Genomic DNA, 12256 nt, shown 5'->3' on the forward strand with positions numbered 1-12256 from the left:
AAACAAGCGGCCATCTAGCTCAGAAGCAACAAAGCCCACATGGAAGAAGCACACCAGCCTGTGTGATCACGAGGTGTCAAAGGGATCAGGTGTCAGGCATCATCAGAACAAAAGGTCATGACTGGTGATGAGATATGGTGCTATTCTTATGACCCGGAAAGCAAACATTAATCAAGCCAGTGGAAGACACCATGCTACCTCGCCCCCAAAAAACTCGTCAAGTGAAATAAAAGATCAAGAAGATGCTCATTTGTTTTTTCTGATGTGAGGGGGATAGTGCATTTGGAGCCCGTTCCATCAGGTTAGACTGTTAATCAAGCTTTCTATTTAGAGGTTATGAAAAGACTGGGTAACAATCTTTTGTGACAAGAAAGGACTGATTTGTGGCATATGGGGAACTGGTTTTGCCACGAGGACAATGTACCTGCTCACGCAGTCATCTCAGTGTGCTAGTTTTTGGCAAAAAACCAACATGCTTCGCTTGCCCTCCACACCTGACTCACCTGACCTTGCTCCATGTGACTTGCTTTGTTTCCAAGAATGAAGAGGGACATTAAAGGACAGCAATTTGAAGACATAGAAGAGGTGAAGAAAAAAATTAAGAACTGCCAGCTATCCAAACAGATGAGTTTGAAAAATGTTTCCAAGAATGGAATCCCAGATTTCACAAATGTATAAAGTGTAATGGACAGTACTTTGAAGGTGATAAGGTTGCTTTGGAAAAACATTTAAATACATAGCTTTGGGGGGAAAATTCCATTTTGGGGGCGGTAATCCCCTTTTATATATGTAAATACAACAAGGAGGCAGATGGGGCCTCTACTTAAATCTTATCTCAGTACAAGAACAGTTTGCTCTAATAATGTGGCACTGTATACATGCACCTTGCCAACATGATTGCTGAAGATAAGTGGGTGTATAAGCAAATGTGGTGAAGAAAGCTGACGGTGCCCAGCTATTAGAAGATATAGTGTCAGGGTCTTAAAGGCTTGAAGTTAAACAAGCAGCCATCTAGCAGGGATACAACAAAGCCCACATGGAAGAAACACACCAGCTTGTGTGATCATGAGGTATCGATGGGGATAAGTATCAGAAGTTCAAAAACAGGCAATCAAATTGACGTGAAGGAGTGTGGACCAAGTGGAGACAAAGCCCACATGTAACATAGCTGGACAGTTCCTCACAGAAGGGCCACATGGGAGGGATGATAAATCTATGGAGCAGTATAACACTGAAGAAACATATAACTATTCTCTAATTCTTTAATATTTCCTCCTCTTACTATTGTGGTCCTTGTTTTACCTCATTAATTTTGTTAGACCTGTGTATGTTCATTTGTATAATTAAGAGCATTTGATGTATGAAAGCCAAGATAGATAAACCTTCAGAAACAGTACCAGAGGAATGATTTCCCTGAGGGTACAGGAAGAGAAGAGGGAGGGGGGTAATGGGGAGCTGATAGCAATGATGAGTGTATTACCCCACCCAAGGGGATTGAATAACAGAACTGCAGGTAAAGGATACATTAGATGGTGTAAGATATGACAAATAATAATAATATATAATATTAAGGGTTCCTGGAGGGTAGAGTGGGGGAGGGAGGGGATAAAGGGGAGCTGATATCAAAGAGTTCATGAAGAAAGAAAATATTTTGAAACTGATAGTGGTAACAATTTTAAAATTATGCTTGATCTAACTGAATTATGGATTGTTATAATATCTGTAAGGGCTCCCAATAAAATGCTTAATGATAAAAAAGTTGGAAACAAAGAGGAAGGAACAGTAATTTAAAAATATGGACTTAGTGATAGAAATGAAGCTGGAGATTACATAACAGAATTTTGCAAGACCAACGACTTATTCATAGCAAATTCCTTTTTTCAACAACACAAAAGGTGACTATCCACATGGACTTCTCCAGATGGAAGACACAGGAATCAAATTGACTACATCTGTGGGATGAGAGGATGGATAAGCTCAATATCAGCAGCTAAAACTAGGCCAAGCACTATCACTGAAAACAAAATGGGTGCATAAGCAAATGTAGTGAAGAAAGCTGATGGTCCCTGACTATTAAAAGATATAGCATCTGGGGTCTTAAAGGCTTGAAGTTAAACAAGAGGCCATCCAGCAGAGAGGCAACAAGTCCACATGGATGAAGCACACCAGCTGGCAATCATGAAGTGTCATTGGGAGTGGGTAACAGACATCAGAAGACCCCTAACAAATACACAAAAACATATCTTTGAGAATGAGGGGGGTGGAGCAGAGACTCAAAGCCCATCTGTAGACAATGGAACATCCCCCTACAGAGGGGTCATGGGGAAGGGATGAGCTAAACAGGGTGTAGTAAAGCACCAATGAAATACATAGTATTCCTTTGGTTCCTGGAGGCTTCTTCACCCCCACTATCATGAACCCACTGCTGTCTCTCACTCCAGAGCATGTGCACAGGTAGAGATAAGAGATAAGCGCTCATGACACATGGAATCGAGGAACAGGAATGGGGACAGTGGTACCAGAAGAGGGTGGAGAGGAAGGGGAAGCAATCGCACGATCAACACATAACCACATCACACCCCCCTTACAGGGGGAAGGACGAGAAACCGTGGGGGAAGGGAAACAGTGGTCGGTGTGAGATATGAACATAATAATAATTTATAATCTATCAAGAGGTCACAAGAGTGGGGTGGAGAAGGAGCTAATACCAATGGCCCAAAAGGAAGTAAATGTCTAGAAAAGAATAATGGGAACATATGTACAAATATACCTGATATAATTGATGTATGGATTGTAATAAAAGTTGTAAGAGCCCCCAACAAAATGATCTTTTAATACAAATAAAATAAAGATAAAACCAGGCCAGGAGTGGATTGTGGAACAGACCATCAATTTCTCATATGTAAGTTCAAGTTAAAGCTGAAGAAAATGAAGAAATGAAAACAATTCCATGCGAGCCAAAATATGACCCGAGCATTTGTCACCTGAATTTCAAGAACATTTAAAGAACAACTTTGACACATTGGCAGAAGACCTGATGAATTATGGGAAGCATCAAAAACATCATTCAGAAAGGAAGCAAAAGGTCATTAAAAAGTCAGCAAAGAAAGAAAAAAATCAAAGTAGATGTCAGAAGAAATTCAGAAACTAGCTCTTAGGCACAGACTAGCTAAAGCAAATGCAAATGAAATCAAAGAGCTGAATAGAAATTGTTAAAGGGCAGCTTGAGAAGACAAAGCCAACTATTATAATGAAATGTGTAAAGACTTAGAATTAGAAAACCAAAAGGGACATGCTCAGCATATCTTATGAAAGAACTCAAGAAAAAGTTCAAGCCTTGAGTTTCAATCTTGAAAGGTTCTATGGGTAAATATTGAATGATGTAGAAAGCTTCAAGAGAAGATGGAAAGAATACAGAGTTACTTTTTGGTAAAGCAAAAAGCAAAGTTACCTTTTAGTAAAGCAAAAACACAAACAAAACAATACACTAGTAGATATAGATATTCTACCATTTCAGGAGGTAACATCGGAGCAAGAACAAAGGGTGCTGAGAAAAGCAGTTGAAGCTGCACTAAAAGCATTAGCCCAAACCAAGACTACAGAAATGGATGGAATATGCACTTAAATCTTTCAACAAGCTGAGGAAACACTGGAAACACTGACTTGTCTATACCAGAAAACTTGGAAGAAAACCTGGCCAGCTGCCTGGAAGAGATCCATAGTTGTGCCCATTCCAAAGAAAGGCGATTCCCAATATAATGTTCAAATTTATCACATGCAAGTAAAACTTTGCTGAAAATCAGCCAACAAGTGTTGCAGCAGTCCATTGACAGAGAGTGTCCAGAGATTCACAGGATGACTTGGGATAAGGGATATTAGTGTTGATGTCGGCTGGATCTTGGCTGAAAGCAGAGAATCTGACAAAAATGTTTACTTGCGTTTTATCGACTATGCCAAAGCATCCGGTCATGTGGATCATGACAAATCACGGATAAATTTGAGAAGAACAGGAATTCCAGAACAATTCATTGTGCTGCTGCAGAACTCGTACATGGATCAAGAGGCAGTTGTGTGAATGGAAAAAGGGAATATTGTATGGTTTAAAATCAGCAAAGGTGTGCATCAGGGTTGTATCTTCTTATCATACTTATGCAATCTGTATGATGAGCAAGTCATTAGAGAAGCTGAATTATATGAAAAGAATGTGGCATCATGATCAGAAGGAGACAATAGGCTGATGGCACAACAATGCATGCTGAAAGATAGGACTAGACACACTTGCTGATGAAGACCAAGGATTAGGGCCTTCAGTACGGATTCCAACTCAACGTAAAGACGACGAAAATCTTCACATGTAGACCAATAGGTAGCATCATGATGAATGGGGAAAAGATTGAAGTTGTCAAGGATTTTGTCTTGCTTGGATCTACAACCAATGCTCTGGAAGCAACAGTCAAGAGATCAAATGACAAGCTGTGATTATGTAAATCTGGTGCACATAATCTCTTTAGAGTATTGACAAACAAAGAGGTTACTTTGAATACTAAGATGCAGTTGACCCAAGCCATGGTATTTTCCATTGCCCCTAGTTCATGTGAAAGTTGGACACTGAATAAGGAAGACTAAAGAAGAATCAATGTATTTGAATTATGGTGCTATTGAACAATATTGACAGTACCATGGAGTGCTAAAAGGACAAACAACCCAACCTGTTTGGGGAAAAGTACAGACAGAGTGCTCCTTGAAGGCACAGTTGGCGAGACTTCCTCTTACATACTTTGGGAATATTGTCAGGAGAAACCAATCCCTGGTGAAGGACACCATATTTGGTAAAATAGAGGGGCAGCAAAAAAGAGTAAGGCCCTTGTGTTGGTCTGGGTAGAGAAGCAAATTCACAGACACTCATATGTGTATAAGAAAGAAGTTTATATACAAGAGCAGGTGAATATTGAGAAAATATCCCAGTCCAGTCCAGATCAAGTCCATAAGTAGGATATTAGCCCATATGTCCGATACCAATCTATAAAGTCCTCTTCACATTCACAAAACACATGCAATGATGCCAAATGCAGGAAGATCACAGGCCAGTGGGTGGGAAGTCTTGTGGATTCAGTGGTATTGTAATAGCATTTCAGTGCTGGCAGGGGTCTCTATGTGGCTTCTCCAGCTCAGGGCACTAACTCCATGTGTCTTGTTAGCTGCTATGTCTCGTAGGGTGTGAGGAGAGAGAGAGAGAGAGAGAGAGAGAGAGAGAGAGAGAGAGAGAGAGAGAGAGAGAGAGAGAGAGTCTCCCATCTCCAAGGAGAAATACAGGAATTCTCAGAATCCTCAGGAGGCCATGCCCACACAGAGGCCTCATTGGCTATGGCATGATTGACAGACTAGACTCCATCCTTTCACTCAAGTCCCAGATGACGTAACTACCACAGCCTTCAAGGAGATGAAGTGACACAACGGCTGCAGCAAGGGTCTCCAGTATGGAACGATTGTGAGGACAGAACAGGACGGGGCCCTGTTTTGTCCTGTTGTGCTAACGTTGCTCTGACTCAGAATTGACGCAATGACACCTAACAACAACAAGAACCACAACTACCTCGTTCCTGACTGCAATGTTACAGAAGCAGATCACCAGGTCTTTCTTCCATGGGACTCCTTGTTGGGGTGGAATCTTTTGTTAGTCGTCTATTTTAAATCACGTTATCACCCAGGGACCATGCCATCATAAGAGCACAGTTTCAATGGCTAGCTGATCTGTGCACTCATTTGATTCAAGTTTCCCTTTCCCACTAAACACCCAGGTGTGAGGACAGGATCAGCTCCACTCAGTGCTAAATTTCTAGCTATTGCGCCTGGTGCCCGGAAAGAAGCTGCATTTATTGCATAAATCAAGAATGAATAATCGAATGGTTTGGTGTGTTTCGATTGTTGACCCCTCAACTCAAGCACCATTTTCAGTGTCTTGTTTACCTTGGACGTTTGACACGTCTCCATTCTTTGTGGCCATCTTTTATGATTGAAATCTGTGCATTTTATTGGGCAGATATATGCTATTACATGAAGATCAATAAAGGTAGATTTTATTATTTGGGGAAGTGCTTCTCATTTCTTACTGTGGGCATGCCAGTGTCCTCTGCGTCAATAATTCTGGGTAAAGCTTGTTCTGGCCTTCACACAAGGTCTGTTTAATTTTTAATGTTTACTTGACTGTTCACCCGGAATGTTTTCCCAAAGGCTTCACTGTAAAATCTGCTGGTACAAAAATGACAGTCGGCTCTTACCCCTTTTAAGAAGCTGGCTTAATTTTTTTTTTTAATCCGAGAGATACAGACCCTGGAAAAGAAGAACCAAAAGGACTTTAAAATTGGCAAATAGCTTGCTTTGAGCGCCTATGTAGCCTTTCAAACAGGTCAATTCAACTCTAAGAGAGAGGTGGGGATTTATTTTTCAGTATATACTATACTTTGCAAAGTGATTTTCCATCTTATGTTACAGAGCAGAAGAATAAATGCCACTGGCTGGAATTTCCTGTGAATGCTCAGATCTAGTCCTTACATTATAGAGGCCAGATGGGCTCTTAGTTGAATAAAATAATAGAGCCGTTTGCATCCTCCTGTCAACCACCCCAAAGTGCTAAGAGGAATTGACTTTGGATGATGAGGCAATGGGTGCTTGCTTCCATCTGTCTATTTGACTTTATTTTCTGCCTTGCCTATAATGAATAGTGCTAGTTTTATGTTGGAGAAATATCCAAATAGGCTCTATTAAATATATCACTCATAAATTCCTGCTTTCATGGTCTCCTGCTTCAAGAGCCCACCCACTTTGAAGCATGGCACTTAGCCCCCAGAAGGGTCAGTGGGAGACTATGAGAAGCTACATAGATTATGTTTAGTGTAAAATAAATGATTCTGGCAAAAACAGTGTAGTCAAGTGATGCTGGAACTGTGCTTTTAAATTTTGTTTTCACAGCAGGCCGGTCCCTCTCCCTTGAGGTTATCTGCAGGAGCAGCTGCAACCAGATTCTTCTTTTCCTTTGACCCCCCTATCAGAAAAACAGAACCCCAGTCTCCCTTGGCTGTTGCAACATGTAGGCAATCATAGATGGGTCTGTCCTGTCCAAGTCTTCGGCTTTTAATTTTATTTCGGATTGAATTTCAATCCTGAAATGGTGATAAAATGTGCTCTTAACAGTTTTATTAATGGTGTTGAATGGATAGCCAGCATGCTAAACAATTATGATCAAGAAGAAAAATGGAGCTATTACATCCATTGTAAGTTATCTGACAGCATGGTTTCAGATTAGCTATGCAGCCAGGGCTCAATTTACAGAGAGACTATGCATAAATACATGCCACAAATCTTCCTGCATAAGTCAACAGGCTTTCACCCAAACACATATTCCCATCGAAATATGTTCTAAGTGGTGTGAAATATTCCAAATGGATACCAAAAAACCCACAGCCAAAAGTCCGGGCTGGAATTCTGCGCAGCTTACACAGAAAGGACAGAAACACTATTACTGTAATTTTACATATGATGTGCCTCAGGAAAGTGGGTTGAAGAAGAGAGACTTATGAGTTGCCTTTTCAGATCTGAAGTCTTTAAGGGCTAACGGTATCAATTCTTTGAATTTCGTTGCTTAAGAAAATGTCCCAGGCAGTCTGTAAGGTGCCGTGTTCAGAGTTGTGGTGCACACAAGTGGAACGCAAAGTCACGGTGTGATTCTCTGGAATGACTAAGGAGGCATTCGAGGGGAAGAGAAGGAGGCAGAGCGTTCACAATAATTCACGTGCAGGCACAGGGAAATTTTGCTGGAGGTGAACTACCTGAGAGCTCCGAGGAGTGAAAACGGGATGAAGAGGGCAGCTGAAAGTTAAGTGCAAACCTTCCTGATAGCATTCGGAGCTGAGGGGGATGAGAGAATATGAAGAGAAATGAGCGCAACAGTGTGCCCAGGATGGAAGACTATTCAACATGTGAACAATACTCTGGGCGACACATTCTCTCTTATTTCGAATTTGGGACAAATAGCCTAAAAGAACAGCTTTGTGAAATCTATGTAAACGAATGGAAATGTTACCAAATGAGTTTGAGATACGGAAATGAACTCTTGGAAAGTACTGGGAAAAAGGAAATGACATGAACTCAGTTTCATCACACACACACACACACACACACACACACACACATTTGGACTGAGCATGAACTGTCCTCTGTTTTCCTCTCTGATAACCACAGGTGAGCAGCTAAGCATGACAGGTGAAATCCAATCAATCTTCACCTCAAACAGTGAAAACTCAATCTATCAAATGACACTGGTTGGCTCGCGTGACTTGACTACAGGGTTCCTTTGTCTCCTTATCACTCACCTGGCTTCTCCACGAATCCTGTACTGCAACACCCTGGGACTGTTTTATGCTAGGTCTTTTCTCTGAATAGCAGTTCTCATTCCGACCACCTTTAGCACAGAGCCTCTCTTCTCTGGCTAGGATTCCCAGTAGCTTCAGTTTCACTCCTGAGCTTTGCCTCCATGACTTACTTCTAATGCCTGTTGGATGACTTGTATGTTCAAAACACATTTCAAAAGACCCAGCATGACCCTGAATGAATCTTCATATGTTCTAGCCCCTAAACGTTTCCCCCTTCCTTTCCTGAATGGACAATCATCTTCTGAGACACTCAGACCTGCAACTTTGCGAGTCTGACCCTTTGCTGCCTCAGTTCATGGCCAGGTCCTGCTGGATGGATGGATGTTTGGATGACTACAGTATTTCTTGCAGTCATTCCTCCTTCGATCAGTGACCGCAGCCATCACTTCAACTCTTTTCACTTTTGTTACTTTCCAATGTGTCTGCATAGTGCTGCAGAAGCAATCCTTGCTCATTGTGCCGTTCCCTTGTTCAAAACTGCCAATAGCGCTCTGCTGCTGGAGGAAGTCCACATTGCCTAGTCTGATGGTAAAGATCTGAACCTCGTTTCCCTTTTTCAGACTTGGACTTCATCTCCTTCCCGTCAGGTACTATATGCTGTGATTAAATGGACCGGCAGAGCAGTGTCGTCAACTCTGACTCCTGGTGACCTCCTGTGCGTCGGGGGAGAACTGTACTCCATAGGGTTTGCAATGGCTGCGTTTTCCAGAGTAGCTCAGTCCTCAGGCTTTTGTTCCAAGGAATCTCTGGGTGGCAGCCACTCACCAAGCATGTTAACCATTTCTGCCACCTGGGGATCCCAACTAAATAGAGCTGTGCACGGCGGCCTGACAGGGCTGTGTTCTTTCCACCCCTTCATTCTGTTCCTTGGCTTGGGATGTCCCTTCTTTGCCTCCTATTCCATAAATCCAACTCCCGAGTACTCCTCAAGAGAAAGTGCAGCTCATACGGATTAAGCTTTTGCCTTGATATACTAGGGTCAACATGATTGTCCCTTTCTAGAATTTCCACAATAGTTCACAGACACCCACACTTCGGTGTGTTTATAACTCTGGGTTCCGTTTCTCTCTTTTCTCTTTGATTTGACTGAAATGATAGGCTCTGACATGTCTATCTCTGAATTCCTCTGTATACTGTAGCGCTCAGTGCTGTAGGAGAGAAAAGACCTTGTAGGAGGGACCCCAATACATTGCAGAACAAAAGCTGAGGGCCTGGAGGGTGTGGACATTATTTCTATCACATCTGTCTGTGGGAGGGTGAGCTGTTCCCTAGTCTACGTCATACCACATAGCTAGATGAAAACAGAAACATTTATTCATCAATATTATACCCCCAAACTACAAGTTACCTAAAGACTCTGCATATCTTGAGCTGGAAACAAAACATCTATACATGAGAGTCTTTTAACAGAAACGGTTCTTGTAAAGATCATACCTCAATGGAAATGAATTTTTCTGTGATACTAAAAATGGCCTAGCTTGCGGCTTGTGCTGTCTCATTATTGGTGTAACACACGGTTGACTTTGTCCACTTCAGCGGGCACTGTTTGTTGGGCTGGGTCGGGTTTCATTTCTCTGTTCTGTGAGAGGTGGGGATGAAATGGTTGGTTCTCTTCTCTTAAGATATTGTCTTACTGTTGTTTGAGCTTTACAGTAAATCTTGTCTTTTTTTTAAGTTTATTTTTAAAATCACTTTATTGGGGGCTCATACAACTCTTATCATAATCCATGCATACATCCATTGTGTCAAGCACATTTGCACATTGGCAATCGCTGCTCCAACATTGCATGTATAGCACCCGTGACTTGATTATGGCCAACTGTGCTTCTGATGAATGAAATTCTAGTTAGTATTGTGGAAAGCATTTAGATAAGCGAATAGTAGAGAATTTCTATAATGACATGGGAATAGGAGCCCTCCCCGCCTTTTTTTTGTTCTATGGACTGAATTCTTTCCACCTGAATTTGCAACTTAAGAGACACCTTATCCTCTGACCTCTCTCTCTGGGCGCTCTCTGGCTTCCCTCTCTTCTCCCATCCTCTCTCCCTTGTTCCCTTGCCCTTCTTCCCTTCCCCCTCTCTCCATCTGGATTGCCAAGCTGGGCTGAGGGTGTGGCAGTTACATTATCTCCTGTCAATTTATGAAGAAATGGAGTCTAGCCTGTCAATCAGGTCACAGCTTGATGACCTCATTTGAGGGCCGGAAGGAGATAAATAGCTCATTGGAGGGCAGACACAAGCTCTGCTTCCTCTTCCTGCTGACAAGCCAGATGTGCTACCTGAGGGTGCCAGACCAGAGCCCTGGAGCTGGAGGAGCCACCTGGACACCCACGCCAGCACTGAGATGCTTCCACCACCACTGGATCCACAAGATTTTCCATCCACTGGCCTGTGATCTTCCTGCATTCGGTATCCTTGCATGTTGCATGAGTCTTTAGAGGAATTTATAGACTGGTATCGGCCATATGGGCTAATGTTGGACTTATGGACTTGAGGACAGGGTGGGCTGTTTTCTTCATATACAATTGCTCTTTTACATAAAGCTCTTTCTTTCTTTTTTTTTTTTTTTATAAAGCTCTTTCTTATAAAAAAAAAAAGAGACACCTTATCAATAGTCATGCAAAAAACCTGGTAAGCCTTTGGTGAGAATGAACCTTAGGGAGATCTACGGGCTAACTAAGGCAAAGAACAAACAGAGGCCGCAAACAGTGGGCAAAGTCTGGGTGCTGAAGAGTTACCAAAGTCTCTCTTTGATGGTGACACATTTTTTTTATGCTAAAGAACTTATTTGCATTCACTGAATTCCAGGTCATAGCACAAATCCCCGAGCATTCATTAAGAAGCAACACAAACCCTTGTCCTGTCAGGGAGCTATTGCTACTTAAATCCAAGGTTTGCAAGTTTATGGATCAAAATTCTCATGTTCTTTGGGTTTCCAAACACAACTTACATCCTAATCCAAACTCTCCAAGAATTCTCTAGACTTGTGCCATCCCATTACTTGCTAGATGTCCTCTTTACCGGTATTAACTTCATATCAAGGTGTTAGGGCTTAACATATGTTTCTAACAAATGGTTCAGTCCTTTGAGGCCTGGTGTGACAGGGATACTTGAAAAGTCAGGATGACTTTTTCACAATTTGAAAATGCTTAGCTTAGCTCACAGTGCTCAAAAAAATGGTGTATCCTGGGTGTGTCCATTGAATGGCCAGGTCCCCAATTCCCAGTATGAATGCATGCCCCTCCAGGCATACAAACTTCTGCTCGGAATCTGCAGTCATCTACCACGATGACACTATTCCCTTCTGTCCTATTCTAATTGCCCTCGTCCCTCCATGTCTACTCGGCTTGACTGTTTTCTAGTTCCCTACCACAGAAAAGGACTGTGTTTCAATGTAAAGAGAACACAGACACACCTGTCCATACCTGTCTCTCACTGTTTACATTCACATTCATATTCCCATTTGCAATACATTCATATTCAGATTCCTCCTCCCATCTGCTCTGAACAACAGGTGTCTAGGACATCACAGGCAGCCTGGATAGAAACAACTTTTTTGAGACTTCTTGGACATTGTAATGTGACTGCAAGAGCCCTCTTCTGAACCTAAGGTGACCCCGGTGTAGTTTTTCTTACTTTATAAAAAGACATCTGTTATGAACACTAGGTCCTAGGATCTAGGGGACAGAGGGCTTTGACACCAGAGGAGTGGCAAAGGAGCAGCGACAGAAGACCCAACAGCCAGAGCATGAGGCACAACACGAGACAGAGGGGTGGGTCCCAGCCCATAAGTGAGTAAGGCTGAGTGCCTCTGAGTGGGAGGCTTGC

General features: G+C 42.3%; 1 protein-coding gene across 1 annotated transcript in view; it reads right to left on the reverse strand.

The window, feature by feature from the left end:
• GRIN3A (glutamate ionotropic receptor NMDA type subunit 3A) overlaps nucleotides 1-12256 on the reverse strand; it is a 209187-nt gene that overhangs the window by 105068 nt on the left and 91863 nt on the right. The gene's annotated exons all lie outside the window — the stretch shown is intronic.

This window comes from Echinops telfairi, unplaced genomic scaffold, assembly GCF_000313985.2.
Source record: "Echinops telfairi isolate 266 unplaced genomic scaffold, ASM31398v2 ScPeMD7_7410;HRSCAF=8448, whole genome shotgun sequence".
Classification (NCBI taxonomy): Eukaryota; Metazoa; Chordata; class Mammalia; order Afrosoricida; family Tenrecidae; genus Echinops; species Echinops telfairi.